This window comes from Bufo bufo, chromosome 1 (assembly GCF_905171765.1).
Source record: "Bufo bufo chromosome 1, aBufBuf1.1, whole genome shotgun sequence".
NCBI classification, from domain to species: domain Eukaryota; kingdom Metazoa; phylum Chordata; class Amphibia; order Anura; family Bufonidae; genus Bufo; species Bufo bufo.
The window spans coordinates 396,184,830-396,194,710 of record NC_053389.1 but is presented as its reverse complement, the minus strand read 5'-3'; the positions used below and the strand labels follow the sequence as shown (position 1 = coordinate 396,194,710).

At 45.3% G+C, this 9,881-nt stretch overlaps 1 long non-coding RNA gene across 1 annotated transcript; it reads right to left on the bottom strand.

Moving 5' to 3' along the window:
• Nucleotides 1-806: 806 nt before the first annotated feature.
• LOC120977841 lies at nucleotides 807-1,365 on the bottom strand. The gene is made up of 3 exons (XR_005773974.1): nucleotides 1,280-1,365; nucleotides 955-980; nucleotides 807-843 (listed from the first exon to the last, which is right to left on the bottom strand). It is a non-coding gene; the product is annotated as an uncharacterized LOC120977841 (long non-coding RNA).
• Nucleotides 1,366-9,881: the final 8,516 nt, after the last annotated feature.

The window sequence follows — 9,881 nt, the reverse complement described above, 5'->3', positions numbered from 1 at the left end:
GGTTCTGGGGCAGGGCTTATGGGGTGGGTGGGGCTTAGGGGGTGCTGGTCGGCACTGACTGATTCATGCGCAAAACAAAACACAAGGTGCATATTACAATATATAACACTATATAACAATTACATTTATTATTTAAATGTGACTCAACTCACCATAATCCAGAATCAGTGTGAAATAGGCCTTATTATTACATTGATATCTCCCTGCCTTTATTTGAGGCTGACATGGTAACTATACCTGAATTGGCTGCACAAAACTGACTAGGGTCTAGTGGTCACTGGTCTCTGCTGCACTGGTCTCTGCTGCACTGGTCTCTGCTGCACTGGGCTCTGCTGCACTGGGCTCTGCTGCACTGGGCTCTGCTGCACTGCTGATATCTTCAAGGTGACATGGAAGAGGAACTGCAGGTCATTCTCCCGCTCACTCCCTCAGATACTAGCTGAAACTGGATGCCGACAACCCCCTCCCAACTCGGGCCTTCATGTTTATTTCCATTGGTGGGGCAGTGATACCTAACCAATCCCTCCCTCACAAGCCCTCTTCCGCATTTTCATTGGTGGCAGTGGCTGGCCGGCATCAGAGTTGGAAGGAACGCTCTCCTTCCTTCCCGCTGTACGGCCGTGCGCTGTGTGTGATGTGCGCGTTGGGTGCGCATGCGCCTGGCGTCTCCGCTCTTCTGTATTGCCGCTGCCCGGCAAACAACCTTTCAGGGCCTGGTCCTGGGCCCGGCGGTTGGGGACAGGTTCCCTAGAGTGCCCCAGTAATAATAACACCCTGTATTTTGCTCCAGGTATTAATACCTGTATAGTGTCCCCAAAAATAATGTCCCCTAATAGCAATGCCCTCACTCTGCCCCCATATACTAATTTCCCCCACATAATAATTTCCCCAACACTGCCCTATACGGTAATTTCCACCACACTGCCCCAACATAATAATTTCCCACACACTGACCCCACATAAACATTTCCCCACACTGCCTCATATAGTAATTTACCCATACTGCCCCATATAATAATTTCTCCCACACTGTCCCCATGTAATAATTTCCCCCACACTGCCCCATGTAATAATTTCCCCCACACTGCCCTCATATAATAATTTCCCCCACACTGCCCTCATATAATAATTTCCCCCACACTGTCCCCATATAATAATTTTCCCCACACTGCCCCATATAGTTATTTCCCCCACCATGCCCTCCCAGTAAGTAATTTGCTCCCATACTTCCCCATTAAGTAATTTGCCCCACATGAAGTAATTTGCCCCCACATTGCACCCCTATGAAGTAATTTGCCCCCATGTTATAATCTGCTCCCAATGAAGTGATTTGCACCATGTAATAATCTGCCCCCACACTGCACCCCTTGAAGTGATTTGCCCACACACTGCACCCATGTCCTCCTCTGACCCCCAAAGTTGGCACACACAGAAAAGAAAAAAAGCTAATACTTACCTGTGTCCAGGATGGTGAGGCTGGTCGCAGGTGCGCAATCTTCACTGTCCTGCGTCCCAGCGCAGGCGCGCGATGATGTCATCACGCACGCCTGCACCGGAATTATATTACCACATAGGACTCAAGCTTATGGCATTGATCGGCGGCGGGGCAGGGAACTATGTGCTCCCATGCCCCGCTGCAGTATGTGGGCGTTCGGGTCTGCGTTGGGCCCCCCAGCGATGCCGGACCCAGGGCAAACGCCCCTATGTTAATCCACCACTGATCCTCAGGATAGGTCCTCAATATCTGATCAGCTATTTCAGAGTATTATCGACACCAGAAGTTAGCACCAGAACTACACAGCTCTGTCTGTGTATGTTGCTGGTAACCGCATGGCTACTACAATACGCTTCAGTTGGAGAAGAGCTGCAGTTACAAGCTCCGACTACTACACAATAGACATAGCTTTGTAGTTCTGGTGCTGGAGGTACAGACCTCCATTGATCAGATATAGATGTCAGACCCCCAATGATCAGATATACAGTAGATGACCTATACTAAGGATAGGCCATAAATATTAAAATCCAGGAAAACCACTTTAAGGTGATGTGTATTAGTTCCATTAATTTTGACAGTAGTGTAGTAGTAGTAGCAATAGTAGTGTGAAATCATTCATAAAAAACAAATACAGCTTAACATGTACTATATTTATAAGTATAGATGAGTGAATCGAAGTTGACGAAGTGGAATTCGATCCGAATTTCAGGAAAAATTTGATTTGCACCGAATTTCCTCACGCTTCGTGGTAACGAATCAAATTTTTCCCTAAAATGGCTGCTGCACGTGTTAGGACATGGAGCAAGGAACTCTGGGAACGAGGGATCACCCACAATGCCATGCATGCAGCCAATCAGCAGCCAGCTGTGATGACACAGCTCTATAAATAGCCTCAGCCATTTTGGATTCAGCCATTTTCCAGTGTACTTAGTGCAGGGAGAGACGTCAGCAGGTGCTAGGGACAGTGCTAGAAAAGACTTTAAAACTTTTATTTTGCTGTATAGAAGTTCAGGGAAAGGATAGGGAGAAATCGTTCCACAGTATTAAAGCAGAACAGGGTTCAGTAGGGAAGTTTACAGCCTGGGCAATAGGAACAATCCTATTATACCTTGCCGCACTGACTGGGGATCCAAATTGCCATTATACAGCTCTGTAATTCCAGCAAACCGTTCTTGTTATTGGGATGCAAGTGCTATTTGATACAGCCATTAACAGGGTTTATTACAAGGAAATATTTTTACGTCTTATTTGCCCTTGTGCGGTGCAGTTATATGTTCTAAAGAATTTTTTGGCTTGTATTAGTGGAAAAAAAGGGCTTATTAGCCGTTATGTGGTGAAGTGTGAAAATTACAGCCCTTTTTGGCGTGTATTAGTGGCAAAAAAAATATATATTATTGGCTATTCAGCACTGCAGTTATATGTTGTAAAGCTCTTTTTGGAGTGTATTAGTGGCAAAAAAAAAAAAAAATTCCGTTCAGTGGTGCAGTTATATGTTCTAAAGCCTTTTGTGGCGTGTATACGTGGATAAAAGTAAGGGCCTATTTGCCGTTTATCGGTGCAGTTATATGTTCTAAAGCCCTTTTTGGTGTGTATTAGTGGCAAAAATAGATATATTTGCCGTTCTGCGGTGCAGTTTTATGCTCTAAAGCCTTTTGTGGTGTGGATAAGAGGAAAAAAGTAAGGGATTATTAGCCGTTGTGTGGTGAAGTGAGAAAATTACAGACTTTTTTTGGGTGTTTTAATTTCCTTTTTATTTAGTTATTTGATCTAACAGTATGTCAGACAGAGAATTTCCCTGCGCAGGGAACACTGACTTCAACCTGCTATGAATAAGAAGAGGAGTGAGCCATCCCATCCACAATTTCATTCTCTTTGTCCTGAATAATAATCTTGCACCCATCAGAAAAAAGGGAAAATAGTGGCCGGATGGCTGGGACTGCTACTGCTCATTGTACTACTACAGCCACCCACATTCTGATTCTTGAATGACGAGGCATGGGTTTTTGATTTTCCAGTCTCAGGTTTGGTATACAGATTATTAAATAGGTTTAGTACACACTGCACACTGGTATTGACAATTTACAATGGCAATACAAGTCACTGAAAGAAATGATAGGTCATCAATATCTGATCGGTGGGGGTCAAACACCTGAGACCCCAACCAATCAGCTTTTTGAGAAAAAAAAGAATGCCCCTGTGAGCGACAGAGACTTCTCTCTGCTTTTCCTATGCCAGTGACATCATATTTATCATTCACATGGCCTAGGCGCAGCTCAGTCCCATTCAAGTGAAGGGGACTGAGTGGAATACCAAGCACAGCTGCTATACAATATACGTACTGTGCTTCGGTAAGCTTTGAGGAGGCATCGGCACTCACAGGCACCCTGGTGCCTTCTCAAAACAGCTGATCTGTGAGGCTCCCGTCAGACTCCCATCAATCAGATACTGAAGACCTATCCTGAGGATAGGTCATTAGTATAAAAGCCCTAGAAAACCCTTTTAAGTGTTTTTTCAGGATACAAGGCGGTATTGTGGATGCAGGTGCAATGGCTGGCAAATGGTGACGGAGTCAGTGACCAGGCTACTTGGTGCAAATAATTAGGTCTCAGTGCAGAACAGGAGTAGTAGTAAATCCAACAGTATCACGGCACAATTTCAACAGCAGTTACAGTGTGATTCTTTCCCAATAGCAATGTATGGATGGATAGGAGCAATGATGGAGGCTGTGGTACTCCTTCTCTCTGCCTTTCTAAAGTCTCTCTGCAGAACCTTAGGCATGCAATTGAAGCTCTAAGTATATATTTCTATAATTCCCAGGCTGAGGGGTCAGAATTAAAAAACGGTTGGTGAAAGCGTCTCAAAATGTGTAAGGGTGTTTTAGCAATGTTCCCTCTCTCAGCAGCAAAGTCTCTATTGGCCATAAACAAGCACAATACTTTGCTGACAGACACAAATGCCTGGTCTTGGGGATTCTGAATCATCTAATCCTCCTTCTTTTCTCTGGAGCACTTTTGGGTGAAGTAGCTTTAGCTGTAGATGTCTCAGAGATGATGGTTTACTGGGACTCAGGCCTAGTCCTGAGGAGCAAGCACAAGTCGGTCCTCTCTTTTCCTCAGCTATACACAGACTCACTGCTAACTAGAGACAGACCCAGGTCCATCTCCTAGCAACCTCAAAGGGGTGAGTCAAGGTGGTTAACCCTGACTTATCCATTCCTTACTATTGAGTACGCAAATACAATAAATCTCAATATTTCACTTAACAATTCAACATTAGAACAATCAACCTTTTGCAGTGACCCTGTTCTGGGGTACTGCACAATGCATTCACTAAAACTGCATGGTATATTGAAGCAATACAATGTGTTAATTAAAACAGCTCTATTTTATTCAGTCCACTGGCACTAATCTTTCTTGAAACAGTACCGCAACGCCTGCTGCTTCAAGGGAACTAAAATCAAATAATGATATACACAATACTGAGCACTACCTCTCCCTGTACCTATCCTGCTGGCTCTGCTAGAACGGGATAACCACTCCGTAACAATGTTTTAAATCAAGATTATCCTGTTATTGATTTTCGTTCTGCGGCTTCCTCTTTACTCCTATTGCAGATTTACTTTACAGGATCTACTGTGGGTTCGGTGTCTGTTTGTTGGAGCATGCCCCAGCTGGTGGCGTATCTCCGTTCTTCGGTTGCTCGTGCTCACGTGGAGCTACCTAGTGAAGTCACTTGTATGAGCTATGGATCACCGTGAGTACCAAAAACCAACGCGTTTCGAACCATAACGTTGTTCTTCATCAGGAAATCACTTTGGCACTACCGACACCCCTTCTTTTATAAACCTGTACTACCTTCTTGCATTAACTCCTACTCTGCTGCACTCCTGCACTCCTGCATAATTTGCCATGACCCGTTCTCTAGCATGATCTTAAACTCATGCAACTGCTCGGGCGTCATTGAGTCCATCAAACTGATTATGCTTAGCCCATAATGGTAGTTTGGGCTGCGTTGAATCGCCAACTCTGCCCCCTCCCAGCGGCGAATCAAGTCAGCACTAAACTCCTTCTGATGTTCGGCAAAACCTTCTAGAGCGTCGGAAACTACCTCTACAAGGTTTGCATAATCAGTTCGATTTGGCCTACCGGATCTCTGCCTGCTCACCAGGGCTCTCAGTGAGCGCGGAGGGATCCGGTAGGGGACCCGGATTGTCCTGAGCCGATGCATGAGGGACAGGAGGGCTGGCGCTGGCGATCTGTTCCAGTTCCGCCTCATGGGGTTGTTCAGGCTCCCGAGTGCTGCAGGCACTTCAGTAGGAAAAAAAAAAAGGAAAGTAAAGAATTGTCCTTTAAATAAAACATCCATGTTCTATGCTATGTCTACCTTATACCATAGGGGGCTGGCCAAAACAGGGGAGCCAAACGCTCCGCTGTCTCAGACAGCCCCTTACACTCAGACAGAGAGAACAGTTGTCCCTCTGACTGTAGGGGGTTGGCCAAAACAAGGGAGCCAAACGCTCCGCTGTCTCAGACAGCCCCTTACACTCAGACGGAGAGAACAGTTGTCCCTCTGATTGTAGGGGGCTGGCCAAAACAGGGGAGCCAAACGCTCCGCTGTCTCAGACAGCCCCTTACACTCAGACGGAGAGAACAGTTGTCCCTCTGACTGTAGGGGGCTGGCCAAAACAGGGGAGCCAAACGCTCCGCTGTCTCAGATAGCCCCTTTAAAAAATTATTTTTACAGTTGTTAAAAATATTTACCTTCTTGGTGCCATAATGATGGACGCGCCTCCACCAGTTGGATGAGGAGCAGGTTATCGATGGTAGGGACCCCGAACTCCTCATCTTCCCTGGTGGAGCCTCTGGAACCCTGAAAAAAAGGAAATACAAAATGAACTGTAAATCCTAATACAAAATGCAAATAAAACTACTTAATCAAGACTTACACGTCGGGCCACAGCGGGCCCCGGCAGGTGAGCCGACAACATCAGGAGACTCCTCCGATGATAATGAAGAAATCTATAATAAGAACACATACTGATTAATGCAACGAATCAAACAGTACAAACTCCAAGCGTTGATTTTATACTTACCGGCCACTAAATACGACGGCACCTTCTGGGTGGGTTTTTCCAATCTATGTTTTTTTTTTTTTACATCTGTACGCAGTGCCAGCAGACCCCCCCAATTCCAGCCACACACACAACCCCAGTGCCAAAAGCCCCCACAGTTCCAGCCACAAACACCCCCGCAGTGCCAGCATACCCCACAGTTCCAGCCACCCCCCGCCAGTGCCAGCAGACCCCCCAATTCCAGCCACACACACCCCACCGTGCCAGAAGCCCCAACAGTTCCAGCCACAAACACCCCCGCAGTGCCAGCAGACCCCACAGTTCCAGCCACCCCACCACCAGTGCCAGCAGACTCCCCACCCCAGTGCCAGCAGCCACCCCAGAGCCAGTAGCCCCCATAAAGGCAGCCCCCACCCCCAGTGCCAGCAGCCCCCACTGTTCCAGACACACACACACCCCTTCTCAAGTGCCAGCAGCCCCCCCTAGAGATAGATAGATAGATAAATAGATAGATAGAAAAAAAGAAAGATAGAAAAAACTTCATATACTTACCAGTGTTCAGCAAGTCGATAATCCAAAATGGCCGACGATGAGGGGAGGGAAAGGAAATTACTGGGCATGCGCAGAGACGTGAACGGTTTCAAACGGATCCGTGTCAAAGCGGAGCCAGGACAAACGGATGCGTCCCCATTGACTTCAATTGTGAGTCCGGACCGATCCGTTTGGCTCTGCATCGTCAGGCGGACACCAAAACGCTGCAAGCAGCATTTTGGTGTCCGCCTCAAAAGCGGAACGGAGACCAAACGCAGGCAAACTGATGCATTCTGAACGGATCCTTATCTATTCAGAATGCATTGGAGCTGAACTGATCCATTTTCAACCGTTTGGGAGAGCCCTGAAACGGATCTCACAAACAGAATTCAAAACGCAGGTGTGAAAGTAGCCTTACTGGTAACTCACCCTTTTTGTGAAGAAAGAATTTTGCTGCCTTGCACCCTTTTTTGTTCTCAATTACAGTGTATAACGATTTTACGTCCAGGGTCCCCATTATGTATTCCGATTTCCACTTTATTCTGCTTAAAATTTGGAGCGTGTGTTAAGTGTCTTTTAGGTACGTGGGTAAGGATTGGACACAAGGTTGTAAAAATTGGTCAACATACTTAGAGAGGGAATTGGTCAGGCAATCTATGCCTGACACTATGGGTCTACCTGGGGAATGTTGAAAATTTTTGTGTATTTTTGGGTTGTGGTAAAAAATTCAGCCCAGAACAGACTCTAAACAAACCTGTCTCAGCAAACTACACTATGTTGAAACCACTGCAGCTTTCTTAATGTCATTTACCTGAGGATTCTGGGTGAAATATACACCCCTTCCTGCACTTTGCACCAGAATTTGCAGTTCATACATGAAGTTTCCACTTGCTGCCAGCACCTGCCCTTGGTATGAAAGACACACAGACAGAACCTGAGTGACCTAACTATTGATTCAATCTACCTACCTAAATATGTCCATATAACAATCTAAGATTGTTAGCGTGTCTCTGTAATTGCTTTCTACCAGCAACACACATGCTCTCAGATCACAAGCCCAAACACTGAAGAACCTGCCAGACTCCTGCCCATGATTGGCTCACAGCTGTAAAGTTCGGGTTCGTACCAAACTTTAGGGTTTTCGGCACCCCGACCCGAACCCGAACATTTACGCAAAAGTTCGGGTTCGGTGTTCGGCGATTTTTATGGCGCTTTTTGAAAGGCTGCAGAGCAGCCAATCAACAAGCGTCATACTACTTGCCCCAAAAGGTCATCACAGCCATGCCTACTATTGGCATGGCTGTGATTGGCCAACTGCAGCATGTGACCCAGCCTCTATTTAAGCTGGAGTCACGTAGCGCCACCCGTCACTCTGCTCGGATTAGTGTAGGGAGAGGCTGCAGCTGCTGTGAGGGAGAGATCGGGGAGAAATCTTATCAAGAACTGGTTTATGTACTCAGCGATCTACAGAAAAAGTGTTTTGTGTGTGCAGTGCACAATATTTTTAAGCCTGCCCTGAGCCAACTACTGCTGAAAGCTTACTTTTTTTCCCTTCAGTTTATCAATACATGATCGGCAGCCATTTTATGCAACGATAGTGCACCAGCATAGGCTATCTGCAAGTCCAAAAATACAGCTTTGGCATACTGGGGTGAAAATACCCTCTAATATACTGCACATCTGGGATTAGACAAGCATAAGTGACTGTCACATTTAAAACAGAAATACAGCTTTTTGGTTAGGGTTAAAAAAAAAACCTCTAATATACTGCACATCTGGGATTACACGTTCATAAGTCACTGTCACATTTAGGACAGAAATACAGCCTTTTGGTTAGGGTGAAAAAACCCTCTAATATACTGCACATCTGGGATTACACGTGCATAAGTCACTGTCACATTTAGGACAGAAATACAGCTTTTTGGTTAGGGTGAAAAAACCCTCTAATATACTGCACATCTGGAATTACACGTGCATAAATCATTGTCACATTTAGGACAGAAATACGGCTTTGGCATAATGGAGTGAAAAAAGCCTCTAATATACTGCACATCTCGGATTACACGTGCATAAGTGACTGTCACATTTAGGCCATAAATATGGCTTTGGCATACTGGGGTGTAAAAAGCCTTTCATATACAGTACTGCACATCTGGGATTACACGTGCATAAGTCACTGTCACATTTAAGACAGAAATACAGCATTTTGGTTAGGGTGAAAAAACCCTCTAATATACTGCACATCTGGGATTACACGTGCATAAATCACTGTCACATTTAGGCGATAAATACGGCTTTGGCATACTGGGGTGAAAAAAGCCTCTCATACTGCACATCTGGGATTACACGTGCATAAGTGGCTGTCACATTTAGGACAGAAATACAGCTTTTTGGTTAGGGTGAAAAAACCCTTTAATATACTGCACATCTGGGATTAGACAAGCATAAGTGACTGTCACATTTAGGACCGAAATACAGCTTTTTGGTTAGGGTGAAAAAACCCTCTAATATACTGCACATCTGGGATTACACATGCATAAATCACTGTCACATTTAGGACAGAAATACTGCTTTTTGGTTGGGGTGAAAAAACCCTCTAATATACTACACATCTGGGATTACACGTGCATAAGTAACTGTCACATTTAAGACAGAAATACAGCTTTTTGGTTAGGGTGAAAAAACCCTCTAATATACTGCACATCTGGGATTACACGTGCATAAGTCACTGTCACATTTAGGCCATAAATACGGCTTTGGCATACTGGGGTGAAAAAAGCCTTT